Consider the following 15,766-nt stretch of genomic DNA (forward strand, 5'->3'; position numbering starts at 1 on the left):
AAGAGATGGAGTGACCAACGTGATCTTAAATCAGTTCTCACAATAGCAAAAAAAAAAAAAAAACCCAATCCCAGCCTGCAGGGCCTGAGCAAAAATACCTAGAACGAGAAATATAGAGATGCTGTGAGGGCTGAATTACTGATCTTAATCATATGGATGGTTTAATTCATCAGCCCCAGAGGCAGTCAGGAAGATGGACTCTATTTAACACCAGAGCTGCTCTGGCTTTTTGGGAGGCAGCCATCAATCTCGGGCTATCTTTAAAAATAAAGCGTCAGTTTCCATCACCCAGGAGACAGCCGGAGAACAGGTGGAGAGATCTCGCCTCTTAGACTTCTCCTTCTTTTCCTCCTCAAGGTGAAGTTTTTCCCTAAACAGTACCAGAGCCTAAGGGAAGTGTTTTATTAATGTCTTTTAAAAATACTAATAATCTTACCAAAAATACACGCAGCACTTTGGCCTCTTTCCCTGCTGTTCGGCGTCCCGCGTTCTCAATTAGCATGTTCAATTAACCTGCTCTAACCGGGCGCCTCGAGACAAAACAAGAAAGACTTCGACGGTCCAACAGCGGTTTGTGCAAAAACGTGACTGGTGTCTCATGGAAAAAAAAAAAAAGAAATCAAAATTTGGCTTGGTGAACTTACAAGGAAAGGCTAAGAGAGGGTGGAGCGGAGGCGCTCGGAAACACAAGGGCTGCTTGTTTGCCCTGCGTGCTGCTGTTAAGATGTGATTAGCCTCAGTTTACCAACTCCAACGCATCGCCAACTGCGATCCCATTGGTCAATTATCTCCACAGGGTGCCAGTGGGAACAATGTGCTTTCGTTTTTGCTTTCGTAGCATGCGGTAAGCGGATATTTTCATCAGCATTGTTTTGTCCGGAGAGAAAGGCATCTAAATGCAATCCTCCAGTTTATTTTTCCCCTTGGCAGATGGCCGTTTTACACAATACAGTGAAATACTCAGTACGGTTGTAATTATCGGTGTGCAGAACACTCAAATCACCAACAAGCTGTTTCGTATGGCGAAGAATCTGTACCTGAAAAGCAGTCGGATTTGAAGGGACATATGAAATGCACTACACAGTATACACACACACACACACACACCCACACATTGTATTTGTTACATGAGAGCAACATGTTGCATTGAAAGCTGCTTTTCACTGCTAACCCTAAACGATCTCTCCTGTAACTTTTGGTCATCTGATTTTCATCTCCTGAGCAGAAAATAATGGAAGAACAGGTCATTTTCCTGTTTCTTCTTTGCTGCAGGAAAAAAAGACAGATGCAAGATAACAAAACAGAGGTATGGTTGAAATTGGTAGTGCATTATCCGTATTTCATGAAGATGGTGGACGTTAATATCTATGTATACATAGCCTTATTACACCCTATTACACCTTATTACACCCTATTACATCTTATTACACCATATTACACCCTATTACACCTTATTACACCCTATTACATCTTATTACACCATATTACAATCTGTTACACTCTGTTACACCAGCATCATTTGGAGGTGCTAAAATAGCTTAGCCAGAGATCAGCTTACACTGCTCATTTAATTTTTCTTGAACATTATTTTAGCTATAAATTATATAAATATAAAACTATAAATACCAAGAAATATAAGAAAGATGCTGAACAATGTCCTATTTCAACATTTTGAAATGGTGCCTGTGTAATGGGGTACAATTAGATATTATAGAGAGTAATAGGGCATAATAAGGTCTTATAGGGTATAGTGCAGTGTAATAGGTTGTAATAAAGTATAATAGGATATAATAGAGTATAATATGATGTAACGGTATAACAGCATGTAATAGGGTGTAATGGGATATAATAGATTGTAATATGGTGTAATACAGTGTAATAGGGTATAATAGGGTGTAATGGGGGACAATAGAGTGTAATAGTGTGTAATAAAGTCTAATAGGGTATAATAGAGTGTAACTGGCTGTAATAAGGTATAATAGGGTGTAATAGGGTGTAATAGAGTATAATAGGATATAATAGGGTGTAATAGGGTGTAATAGAGTATAATAGGATATAATAGGGTGTAATAGAGCTGTGTATACATTGGCATTAACTTCAAGTATCTAGTATTTCGTGTAATACGCATAATGCATACAATTTTTTTTGTACAGAAAAAAGGAGAAACAGAGGAAAATGCTAATAGTTAGTTAGATTAATAGATGATTAAAATCTCTTTCTCAAATGAAAATCGGATAATCAAAATGTACATGGTCCCTAACCCTAACTCTAGGTTTTGCATTTTTTGCAGTGTTGTGTTATGTCCATAACCACTCATGGCTTTGAAACCATAGAGCCCCTCTCAGACACGTGAGAACGTGGAACAGGGGCACTAAACTGAGTTCAGGGTTGAAACGGGAATCCTGGAGCTCCAAAGTAACAATACTTCCACCATTAGCACTTTCTAAATAAATAAAAAAAAAAAAAAAGGAAAAGAAAGTTGGTTGAAAATTGAGAATAGGGCATTAATTATGATCAGTGAACAACCATGTTCTACGAGACAGAAGGATCACAGTAGGATGTCCAATGTTATTGCATCTTTGATCAAAAAGATCACTTTTTTTAGCGGGGAAACACAAACCAAAGAGAGTCGAGCAAGTCTCTTCATGACAGCGCCGTCACATCCTATTACCTTTAACAGCATGAAGTGAGCAATTGAGTCAGATAATATGCAAAAATCTAATCTATTGTGACATCGCTCTTATTTTGTGGAATACTGCGACGTGAAAAAAGGGGAAAAGAAAAAAAGGAAAAAGAAAGAAAAAAAACGCTTTTCTTTATACTAGACATGTCATTTTTCACAGAATGCATTTTTTTTTTTTTTTTTACATTTTATTTTGACATTTATTTACTAATTTTTAAGTGTATTGCAAGTTGTTTTATTTTGGAGATGTAATTTTCCCACATGAGTGATTCGTTTCCTCATGTGATCACTCAGTTTGATTCATGATCCTTTTTGAAATGCATGTTTTTTTTGGCCAACATTTACATAAGTGTGTTCTTTCTTTCTTTCTTTCTTTCTTTCTTTCTTTCTTTCTTTCTTTCTTTCTTTCTTTCTTTCTTTCTTTCTTTCTTTTTATTTCTTTCTTTTTCTTTCTTTCTTTCTTTCTTTCTTTCTTTCTTTCTTTCTTTCTTTCTTTCCTTCCTTCCTTCCTTCCTCCCTCCCTCCCTCCCTCCCTCTCTCCCTCCCTCCCTCCTATTCTTCCGTCCATCCATCCGTCCGACCATCATGTTTTCCTTCCTTCCTTTTTTGTGGAAAGTCGACAAAACAGTGTAATGCTTGTTCTCACTGTTCCCTCAGAAAAGAAATAAAATAAAATAATAACTAAAATAAAATTAAATAAAATTCAGTTAAAATAAACAAACAAACAGACAGACAAATAAATAAATAAATAAATAAATAAAAAACAACAGCTTGCCATGTTAAAGAGAAACCAGAAAGTGCAAGGTTTATCCTAAAGATGTCAGAAAACATATTTCCAGCTTTACCTCCCTCAGCAGGGCTTAACTGACACTGGAGACTCCTTCCATAAATATTAAATAAACATTAATATCAACTATCACACACACACACACACACACTATTTAATCAATTTAAAATGGACCCATAAAAGACCCAGTGTAAGTTGCTGCTATATAAAAAATAACATATTAGAGTGAATACAAAATGAAGAATAAAATCTATGAATATGTGCCAATGCCTCCTGACCAATCAGATTCGAGAATTCAACAGCACTGGGATCTAAAATATAGGAGTATATTATAGGACATAATATCTTTCTGGACTTTCTCCAAAGTAACGCTTGATGAAAGTCATTTCAGCGAGCAGATCTCATCTAAATATTTAAAGCTAATTATTTAAAGATAAAGCGGAAATTTCCCCTTCGGTACATCGTATATGACAAAATGGTTCTGACTCAGTGACTCAAAAAAAAAAAAATGGATGGAACAGATTATTGTATAGAAAGTGACTCTGGAGCTGAAATCTCCTAAGAGCTTGCCTTTTTTTTTGACTTCCCATCACCTTCTTTGCCTATCTTTATAGCCCATCACATTTTCCCTCAACACACTCTACACTATCTCCCTCTGGATGTTTTTCCCAGTGGTGTTTCTAAGAGTCGAGCTCTAAGAATAGGCTGGTGTGAGTGATCTGAAGTGATCTCTTCACCTCGCAGTGTTGCCATGCCCTTGCCAAAAAAAAAACACTCTGTCCTTCAGCTGTCATTACGTCTCACATGCAAGGGGGGGGGGACCAAATAAAAGTACAGCTTAGACAAGTATTCCTTTTGTCGCATATAAATTCGGTGGCATTTAATCCCAGCTGTAAAAGGTCAAGTGCAATTGTTTTGTAAGCAGTTGAAAGTCTAGTCCTGCTCTTTTCCTTCAACAGTTTGTCATAATGCTCGGTATGATCTGTACCTTATTATTATTATTATTATTATTATTATTATTATTATTATTATTATTTTTCCACCATTCTAGGTCACGCTGATGGCTTCTTGTTTCATCCCTTCCTCCTGTTTTTGTTTTCCTGTTCTGAAATATCGATGCCGAGTTCTGATTTTTCGCTGTGAAAATTTAAGCATTAAAAAATAGCACTTGGATTTCTATAAGAAAGTGTATTGTAACGCGTATTTCTGTTAAGAATGTCCAACAATGGAGACTATTAAGCTTTCTATTTTTTATTATTATCATTTTTGTTTAAATCCATAATTCTTGGCCAGCGTCCAATTTAAACCCAATTAAAATTAATCACACGCTGGGCTCTTCGGCTTTTCCGGGTGAAAATCTAATTGAATTCATTATAACTAATATTTTCATCCAAAGCAGGTCATGAATCTTGGAACCGAATGAAAATAGCATAAATATTTATTAAGAGGCATTATTTATAAATGAATGTTATTCTATTGTTTATTGTGGTTTACATTAAGGATGCATTCATTTATTTATTATTTTTATTACTCCTCTATACTGATAGTGATACTAACCTGCTAATGATAATTGAGGTTGATAAAAATCAATCATGGAGCATTTTATTTATTTAGCTCTTTGTTCTATTGTGCTCTGCTAGCAATGAGCTTTACAGTGTAAACATAGCCCCTACAGGGTTGAGGGTTCGAAATCCTGCCTCCACCTCATGTGTTGGGGAGTTTGCATGTTCTCCATGGCTTTGTGGGTTTTCTACAGGTTCTCTGGTTTCCTCCCCAGTCCAAAGACACGTGTTGTAGGCTGATTAGCATCTCTAAAGTGTCTGTAGTGTGGGTGTCAGTGGGTGTGAGATTGTGCTGTATTATGGGTTGTTACCCCATTGATGTTCCCTGCCTTGTGCCCCAAGTCTGCTGGCTCCCTGTGACACTGTATAGGGAACTCAGTACAGCTGATGGTTAGATATTATAGCATTAGCATGAATTGCAGCCCATTTGGTTCACATTCCCAATTCCCAATTTGCTGCCTCTTGGTATATACACATTTCTGTAACACTATGCTGTCGAATACTGCTCATGTCCACCATCTGTACTCTCTCTACTAAAGACACTGTGCTGTTTAAATGCTGTATGATGTTTTGGCAGCTTTGTAAGTATTCCGAGATGCCGTACATCCTCCTCGGATATTTTTCCCAGAGCATAGTTTGTTCTGCTTTGATCAGTAATCAGGAAATACATCCAGACTTGCATCGCATGGTGCCACGTAGTATCAGACACAGTGGAACCTTTGCATACGAATTGAATTCGTTCTGGAGGTGAGGTGTGAAACGAATTTCCCCATAAGAAATAATGTAAATGTAGATAATCCGTTCCAGCCACCCAAAAATATGACCAATATGACCAGTATGAAGTGTATGTAAACTGTATGGCTCCTTACAAAGAACTGACCCAAGCCAAGCATTCCCTGTCAAGGCTCCTCACAGGAAGTCATGCCACTAAGCTTGGGCTAAAAATAGAACAGACCACCCACAACACCAATCTGTCAACAAAAAAACACCCGAAAAATCACCTAGCTTTTGAACGCATGCTGAAGGCAGTGTTGGTATCATGGGTTGATGCTTTCCAAACAGCTTTCGCTGACTGAAAAAATTTTTGTTTCAGTTGGCTTCACTTGGCTTTCCACTGCCACTAACAAGTTTTGAACAGCTCTTAGACATACGCGCTACTTAGCTGGCGAAAATGTCTTGTATGCCGATGCAAATTTCCTGCAAAAAATCAATTCTTAAGGCGAAAATTCGTAAGAGAGGGCATCCGTATGCCGAGGTTCCACTGTACCGAAACAAAGTATTGGCTTGGTGGTTGGGGATCAGGGTTATTGACCCCATTTGTGGCAAATTCAAGGCTTTCTTCTTCTATCAGTATCTATGAAGTATCATCGCATACCTTGATTGTACTATGGAGACAGTGGAAATACTTGTCTTGTTTCTGACTGTCTGCTTATTATTTTCTTGCATATAGAGAAAATGACTTGAATGTAAATAATTACAGGCAAATAATTACAGTTCTAAATCACCGGCCCTGCCGTTCTGCGCCATTCTAAATACATTAATGGTTTAATTTGGCATTACTTACAAACATTTCTCATGTAAACCGTGACGTTCTGGATGACAAACACCTGGGAATTTCTTTATCTTCCATCGAAGAAGCAAATGACTCTAAATCCCGCAGTGATAAACCGACTCGTGTTTTTTTTAGTCGCTCTGAGCCGAAGCATGCTAAAACCTTCCAGTTTTATACGAGCTTAATTCTGTATTTCTGTCAGCCAGAGCCGCTCCCGCGCTCCCTCGGAGAGGTACACACATCGCATGACCTTTCGTTATGAAAATGTTTTCAGTTCTTACTCTAATAAATCTAATAGAATTTTTCATTCATCCATTTTTTTCATGTATACAAAAAAAACCCTAGAAAGTCAGGATGGATCGGATTGTTGTACATATCCACTGTAGCTAAAAAGAAAAAAAATTCTCAGTATTTATCTTTTTGAACAGGTTATGGTATTATAAATGACAAGGCTCAAACCTACTGAAATGTAATTCTGCTAAAGTCAATTTGAATAAAAAATGAATAAATAAAAAAACTCTTCACACTGTCTAAATGTAAATGCGCATTAAATATTGAGTCGAAGTTAAAAATGTATGACGAAACCGGCAGTAAAGTATATAGTATATAACATCACCTAAAATGAAATGCCTTTTCATTAGAAACTCATTCATGCTAATGATTAAAATATTCATGCAAATGTATGGGAAGTGAAAAAGGAGGATGTGGTTAGCGCACATGGTCGCCTTTGGGTTGTGAAGGTGACCTGGCAGTGGCCCTAAAATGACCCCACTGGGGCAGAGGGATCAGTGAAGGGGTAATGTGTCTACAGAGAGTCATTTTCAGTTGGATCCCTGCTGAGAGAGACAAAGAAAAAGAGAAATAATGATGGAGTGAGCCTCAAGGAGAAACAGGAATCACGGAGCAAGCCATTAACCTTCTGCATGCCCATTAAGATACTCATATGACCTATAAATTCATAGAACCATCTATATTTCGTCTTGACTCTTAAAATGCCAGTTTTGTATAGCTTAATACAAACACTTAATACGTAATAACATCACATCGTGTGTCATTTTCAGTGCACTTTTATTTTCTATTGAGCCAGTGAAAGGTTCAGGACAGCGCCCTCTGTTTGTGTCGTGTAAAATCAGCCATTAGGAAGCCATTTTCCTCTGCGCCCTTCAGTATTAATGAAGACCGATGAAGTGCTCAGGAGCGCATGTCTCTCAGCTCTGCCGAGATTGGATTGACAATCGCAATTAGCTAACAATCAAGTTCACTTCCATCACTTTAATTTGACACGGAAAAGGACATAAATAGTCCAGAGATAGAAAGAGAAGAGGGACGGAAGACGGTTGAGAAAATGTAAGAAAAATAGGAAATTTCTTAATGAACTTGCCGGAAATCAATTCGAAAGCACTGACCGTGCAGAATAGTAACATGATCAGCAATTTGGGAGGAAAACAAGATCTTTTTTTTTTTTTTTCTCGCAAGTACACGTAGTAGAAGTTTAGACAGTTGTCGAATCGTGTCAGTAATAATTTATACAAAGTTATGTTTAAATCTGTTTATAGATGGATTCTGATTGGTCAGAGGTTTTGATTAATTTTCTATAACAGTAGCTCTGACCAAAGTTCTGGCTACAAAGCAAACCACAGGTCTATATTTATTTGTTCATTCTAATACATTATGCTTTCTGATATTCATTACAGCTTACTCATAATGACTTATATGGTGGATGTTTCACATAATCCGATTTTTATAAATAATTGAAGGAGTCTCCAATGCCAGTACATTTTCTGACACCGGAGTTTCTTTTTCAGTCTTTCACTAACATCACCAGCTATGTTTTTTTCTATTATTAACTATGACAGAGCCAAAATGTATAGAGGTTGGTGAAGCAACTCAATTCAACTTCAATTCAGTTTTATTTTTTTTGTATGTTTAACAGTGGATGTTTCAGAGCATCTTTACCGGAATATAAACATTCTGAATAAAAACAATAGTTTCAAGAACTATTTTGATTCACTGATGTTTTTTTAATCTCATAGTGCAGTTAGAAGTGGTTAAAAATTGTTATTCCTTAACAAATAAAAATTAAAAATGTTGGACACTTTAGTACATCATGTTATTGTACAATAATCAACTTTGGAGTGAAATCCCTAACTTTGTAGATTACTTTCCCATAACAGCATGACCCCCAAATGATTTATTCATAATACATAATTTCTGACATTGGACTTCCTTTCAGTCAGAACTGAGGTTATTCATTACTCATTTAACTGCCTGAGCCTTGTGCTACACTATATTGCCAAAGGTTTTGGGACACCCCTCCAAATCATTGAATTCAGGTGTTGTTTTTCAGGGGTTGGGCTTGGCCCCTTAGTTCCAGTGAAAGGAACTCTTAATGCTTGAGCTTCATACCAAGACATTTAGGACAATTTCATGCTCCCAACTTTGTGGGATGACCCCTTCCTGTTCCAGCATGACTGCACACCAGTGCACAAAGCAAGGTCCATAAAAACATGGATGAGCGAGCTTGGTGTGGAGGAACTTGACTGTCCGTTAGGAGTCCTGACCTCAACCTGATAGAATTAGAGCGGAGTCTGCGAGTCAGGCCAAAACTGGGATGTCTGCCTTTACATGCACATGAATGTAATATGGATTTGGCCCATCTTTCCACAAGGTTTAGGAGTGTATTTATGGGAAATTTTGACCATTCCTCTAGAAGCACATTTGTGAGGTCAGGCACTGATGTTGGATGAGAAGGTCTGGCTCACGGTCTCCACTCTAATTCATCCCAAAGGTGTTCTATGGGGTTGAGGTCAGGACTCTGTGCAGGCCAGTCAAGTTCCTCCACACCATACTCTCTCATCCATGACTTTATGGACCTTGCTTTGGTCACTGGTGCACAGTCATGTTGGAAGAGGAAGGGGCCAGCTCCAAACTGTTCCCACAAAGTTGTGAGCATGAAATTGTCCAAAATGTCTTGGTATGCTGAAGCATTCAGAGTTCCTTTCACTGGAACTAAGGGGCCGAGCCCAACCCCTGAAAAAGAAAACTGAATTTAATGATTTGGAGGGTTGTCCCAAAACTTTTGGAAATATATTGTATATGAATACCATAAAACCTTCAGGAAAGCAAAATAACTCGATTTTCTACCTCTATACCTTTTTTAAAAACAGCTAGAGTAAGACATTTTATCATGTCTTCCTTAGGTATTTGTTAGAATTTGATGGCTGTTGCTTGTAATTTGCATTATATATGTGAATATTTAAAAAAAAAAAAAGTATTGACAGTATAGACTGCTGCCCTTAGACTTTCATTATAATTGCATTTTAAGTAAAAAGAGATTTGTTCTATTTTTTATTCAATGCAGGGAAACTTATTTAAATTCATACCTGTGGTAGTTGGACATAAGCTACAGAGGCGGTGAAGAAAAATAAAAATAAAGCACACACACAGACACACACAAACAGGGAAGTACTTGAGATGCACTTAAAATGCATGCTCTCTGTTTTTTTCTCCTTTCATGCACCCCCGATTCATGAGCAATTTCTGAGAATGTCAGCGCAGCATTTTTGGGGTGGCTTGTCCCCCATCTTCCTGAAAAGATTAATGTTATCTGGATTTTTCACAGTTACTCCCCTTTAAGAGCCAGTAGTGGGAGGGAAAGAAAGGAAAAGGATGTGTGTGCTTGCGTGTGTGTGTGTTTAGGAGGTTATAATTGACAATCAGTGTCACTACAGATAACTAGACCTGTTCCACAGCAGCATCGTCTAAATACATTGGTTCAGGGTGAGGTTATTTTCCCCAGTGTAAGGGAGACACTGTGTGTGTGTGTGTGTGTATGTGTGTGTGTGTGTGTGTCACTATTCACCCAAGAGGTGTTTAAAGCCCTTTTTTGCTTGACTGACAGATACATTTTGGTGCTCTTCCCACCCACCTCTTCAGCAAGACCATATTTCCTCCTGTCACTCCCTCTCATTTAACATACTAGAGCCAGGAAATGAAAAAGAACCCACAGCTCACCCAAGCCCACCCCCGACCACCATCGTCCATCATCTTCACTCAGCCTGACTGTGCAGTTCTGTCCTCCGTCCATTAGAGGACACTGTCTCCACACACACGTATCCTAATCTTTTCAGGTTGGCAATGTAGTAGTCAAGTTAGGATTGTTGTCGCATTCCAATAAAGTTTCCATCAGGTCAACTATGCCTTTAGTGTTTCCCTTTAATGGAATCCCAGTCACAGTTTTTACTGGCTCTGGTAATGCTACATTAGTTCGAGTCAAGTTCTTGGATGATCCCCTTGGAAACTAGAAGGTCCAGGCTAATAAAACTGCAACCGCTTCATGAGGTCTGGAGGATCAAATCACCATCTTCAGCTACCTCAGTCCCTTGGACATTGAGTCAATATTCTTCAGCCACTGGAGGTTCAAGGGATTGAGGCAGAATAACTTCTTCAGATCTTTAATTCCATAGACATTGAATCAAGGTAGCTTTTTGGCACTTTGAGGCCAACATAGCTTCTTCAGCTATTGAAGATCCATGGGATCAAGTCAAGACACCAGCTGTTGTTCTTTGTAGTGTCAATCATAAATTACCACATCCAGTCAACAAAGATAAGTGGAGTCAAGTCAGCACTACTTCATTGGCCTAGGAAGCCTCAAGAGATTTGGTCACCATGGAGGCCCAATGGATCAAGTCAACATACCTTCATTTCCTAATGGAGTAAACCAACATAACATAACAAAAGTCCTTCAAGGCCCCAGGAATTTCGGAACAGTAACTTCTTTAGCATTTGGCAGTCCAAGAACTCAAATCAGCATAAGCTCTTAAGCCCTCAAAGATCCAAGCACTGGAAGGACTTCAACAGAGCAATCAAGTCAACAGAAGTTCTTCAACCCAGGAAGGCCAAAGGGCTTGGGTTAGCATAACTTCTTTAGCTCTTGGAAGCCAAAGGGTTTGAGTCAACAGAACTTATTAAGTCTTTAGAGATCAGTGGAATCAAGTCAATATAACTTCTTGAACTCAGGAAAAGCCTGAGCGATCTAGTCAACATAACATCTTCAGCTCATGGAGGACCATAGGACTGAGTCAACAGAACTTTAGCCCCTGCAAACTAGAAAGATTAAATCATCATAACTTCTTCAGTTTTTGGAGGTCCAAGGAAGTCGACATAGAGTCTTTAGCCCAGGAATGCCTGAGGGATTGAATCATCCTAGCTTTATCCTCATGCAGAGACCAGACTGGGTTGAGTCAACATAAATCTAGACGTTAGGAGCAGAAATTCCTTTATAAGGCACTGCAAACTAATGCACTATTTTTCAACAGAAAGCAGAAAGCATGGTGAATGGATATGGTTATAAAAATAAACAGAATCAATAAAATATAACATGTCTATAAGCTCAGAAGTGATTAGGCAGCTGCTTTTCACTGCACCCTTCAGCATAAATGAAGACTATTGAAGTGCATGCCTCAGAGTGCATGCCTTTCAGCTGTGCTCAGATCGGTTTGACAATTGCAATTAGTGAACACTCAAGTTGACTTTAATTCGACATGAGAAAGGGCATAAATAGTGGAGAAAGAGAGGAAAGGGAAATGATGCAAGAAAATAAGAAAGGCATGAAAACATTTTCTTATTAAACCCTTCTTGCCACATTTAAGTCATAGCTGAAAGATATCATTTGTTAGATGACCCCTTGGAGCAATTACAGCTCAAGTAATTTGAAAGCTTATTTGTTTAGACAATACATATGGTATTTTTGCCATGCAATCATAAGAAACATGGTCATTAGATAATCTCATTCATTTATTTATGAAGTACATTATATGGCCAAAAGGACAGCACAATATGAGATGTTGGTCTGGAAGAACTCAAGTATCCTGCACAGACCCCTGACCTAAACCCCACTGAACACCTTTGGGATGAACTAGAACACTGACTGCACACCAAACCTCCTCAGATAACATCAGTGCCTGCTCTTGTAACTGACATGCTCCAAAATTTAGTGGAAAGCCTTCCCAGAAGAGTGGAACCTTTTATAACAGCAGTGCAGGTCTAAATCAGGAATGTCAAAAAGTACATAGGTGTGTGAAGGTCAGGTATCCACAGTCCTTTGGGGATATCATGTACATCAAAATTGTCCAAGTGTATGCTCTTTGGAGCACTGTCTACTGTCTAATCATCACTTTAAATATTAAGACATGGTTGATATTCAAAATTCTTACTATGTCATCATACAGAACCCACTCAAAAAACTTGGGATCCCAAAACATGGCAACCAATCACAAGATTTGATATACTAATTCATGGTGGCCACTCACAGATGCAAGTAATTCATCTCATTGGGGTCCATACAAACATATCTTGGAAACCAGAGCGATCAGTACTTCAGTAGCAGAAGCACCTAGATGGCAGTATGATCTGATTTAATGTAGATTTTTAAATAAATCTATGGTTGACAATGCTCCTTTGCTAACTACTTGTAAACCAGACTTGATGATTGCAAGTCAAGAAAGGGAAGTGGTTATGGTGTTGGCCTTCTGGTCCGACGGTTGTGGTTCTAAGTCCCAGAGCCACCAGGCAACTGCTGCTTAACCCTCAATTGTGAAAATGAGATGAATGTAAGTCGCTCTGAATAAGGGTGTCTGCCAAATGCCACTGCTTAACCCTCAAGTGCCCAGTTGTATAAATGAGATAAATGTAAGTCACACTGAATAAGGGTGTCTGCCAAATGCCACAAATGTACTCAAAGGGACAATGCAAAATTCTAGAATCACCTAGATGGCAGTATAATCTGCTGTAATGGATATGTTTACACAAATCTATGGTTGGCAGTGCTCCTTTTCTAACTAGTTGTGAACCAGACTTGATGCTTATAGATCAAAGGTGGGACGTAGCTCAGTGGTAGGGGTGTTGGCCCACTGGTCTGAAGGTTGTGAGTTCAAATCCCAGGACCACCTAGCTGCTACTTCTTAAATCTCAAGTGCCCAATTGTGTAAATGTAAGTTACTCTGGATAAGGGGATTATGCAAAATTTAAAAGTTTGATTGTTGTACAGTGAGTTCCTATCTTTACCTTTTGCTGCAAGTGATCACTCCTGTCACATAGTTTATACACTCTTCTGTATATGTACTGAAATCATATTGGAATGCCAGCGATAAGGGGCAGAAACACTGGGGCAGAAAGTGCAAGTCATGTCCAACCTTTCCAGTTCCATGCTGGGAAGACAGGTTACACACAGCTTTAACAAGCAGTGCCACAAGTCCAGATTGACATCTTCATTAAGCACTAATGCATCACTTCACTGCTGTGTACATCCTGTGCGCAGACAAAACTCTGCCGTGTCCTAGCAACAAAAAGGACAGCCAGCAAATCCGAGTGTTGTACACAGAATCAGGGACTTCAAATTGTTTACTTCAGTTTAGTGGACAGACTCATCTGTGGCTGTCTTATTAAAAACTATTACAGAGCATACAGTATGCTAGCTCTCCAGAGAACTGCTTTTGGTTTAAATGAGTTGGAATTAGAATGAGTATCTACTGCTGATGTCTAAAAAGAGAGCTTCAAGTGGTGTGATTGATTTAGAAAGATGTAGTGGAGCATTTATATTTGAAACAGATGGTTCCTTTTCTGATGGTTGTTATGATGTATGTTTTTAGGTCACTGCTTAGGATTGTATGGTATTTCGACAGATTTTATACAATGACAGTTGATTACAAACTTTGTATTGCTATGCCAAAGCGTGGAATGGTACAACATTGGAAATACCTGGTCATGGTGACCGGTCCTGATCTTTGGAATTGAAAGCTTGACCAGCCACAGCATTTATAACATAGTTGGTTGTTTAAAGGGCCATTGGACAACTTTGCCAGCATCAACAGCCAAGTTAGCAAACCAAAGCAGGGGTATCCAATCTCATCCACAAATGGTCGATGTGGGTGCAGGTTTTCATTCCAACCTAGCAAGAGTCTACTGAATCCTAGATCAGTTGATTAAACAGGTGGAATCAGGTGTGTTTGATTGGAATGAAAACCTGCAGCCACACCGGCCCTTTGCAGATAAGATCGGTCACCCCTGTTCTAGACAAACCTTGGCTTGTTATCACTCATGCCTGCAGAGAATCATGAGAAACATCACACTTCATAAACCTATAGTTTAGAAAGACTTTGAGCCAAATGCTTTTTGAGACATCTTCCAGACAGTTGAAGACTTGTCTTGACAAGCTTCCATTGTCTCTTGTGCACACAACAGGGTGCTAATGCTCGTGAGAGAGATAAAGGGTGTTTTAGAGGTTGGTGGTAGAATAAAAGAGTGCAGGTGCACAGTAAGCAACAATAGTCCCCCATGGAGTAAGATGAATGAAACTGAATTTGTTTCAGGCAAAACTGTGTTCCCTTGAGAAAGGAAGCATGGAGAGAACTGTGACACTCGAGCCTTGAATGTAGAGGCTGTGCACTCTTTATTAAGGGCTGTATCCTGATAAGGCTTTGTCTTGGAATAATCTGCTGCTATCTTTTCATGCAAATGGGTTTTCCCCTCTTTCTTATTCCTCTGTTAATGGTGCCAGGATTGGAATGCTGTGCTAACAGCAGGAATCTTCGGAGTACCCAAGAAGTGCGTTAGAGTCTGTAAAAGAAATGTTTTTGTGAAGTGCATAAGAGTTTAAAGATGTAAGTGCTACCCATCGATTATGCCTGTAATGGAGGCAGAACTGGGTCAGGATATGACACTGGGGAGTCGGAGTCGCTCTCTTTCCCGCTTCTGCTCAGAAACCTGCTTTGTGTTTACAGATGAACAGAAGGCTTTTCAAAACACAGCAGTAGAGCATCAGTCCACAAAGGATACTTGTGGCTGTGGACACAAGGCAAATGTAACCCATTTTGAATAATAATGCTGACAAAGAGGTATGTGGTAGGCATTGGACTACTTATATGACAAGAAGGTCATGAGTTCAAATCCTAGGACTATCCTAAATCCTAAGCTGCCCACTGGGCCCTTAAGCAGGGCACTTGACCCTCAATTGCTGAGTTGTATAAATGATAAAATGTAAGTTGCTTTGAATATGAATGTCTCCCAAATGACTAGCTATTAAGGTAGTGTTGATGCCTCACAGTACCTTGTCCAAGCCTGGGCTACTGTCTGTATGGGTTTTCTCTCAGTTGTCCAGTTTCTTCTACTATACTACAACACTG

The 15,766-nt window shown here is 38.9% G+C and overlaps 1 protein-coding gene across 3 annotated transcripts in view; it reads left to right on the forward strand.

Annotated features, from left to right (window-relative positions):
* The window catches only part of LOC131354241 (receptor tyrosine-protein kinase erbB-4-like), a 418,103-nt gene that overhangs the window by 181,657 nt on the left and 220,680 nt on the right, over positions 1-15,766 (forward strand). The window lies entirely within an intron of this gene.

The sequence above is a fragment of the Hemibagrus wyckioides genome, linkage group LG06 (genome assembly GCF_019097595.1).
Source record: "Hemibagrus wyckioides isolate EC202008001 linkage group LG06, SWU_Hwy_1.0, whole genome shotgun sequence".
Classification (NCBI taxonomy): domain Eukaryota; kingdom Metazoa; phylum Chordata; class Actinopteri; order Siluriformes; family Bagridae; genus Hemibagrus; species Hemibagrus wyckioides.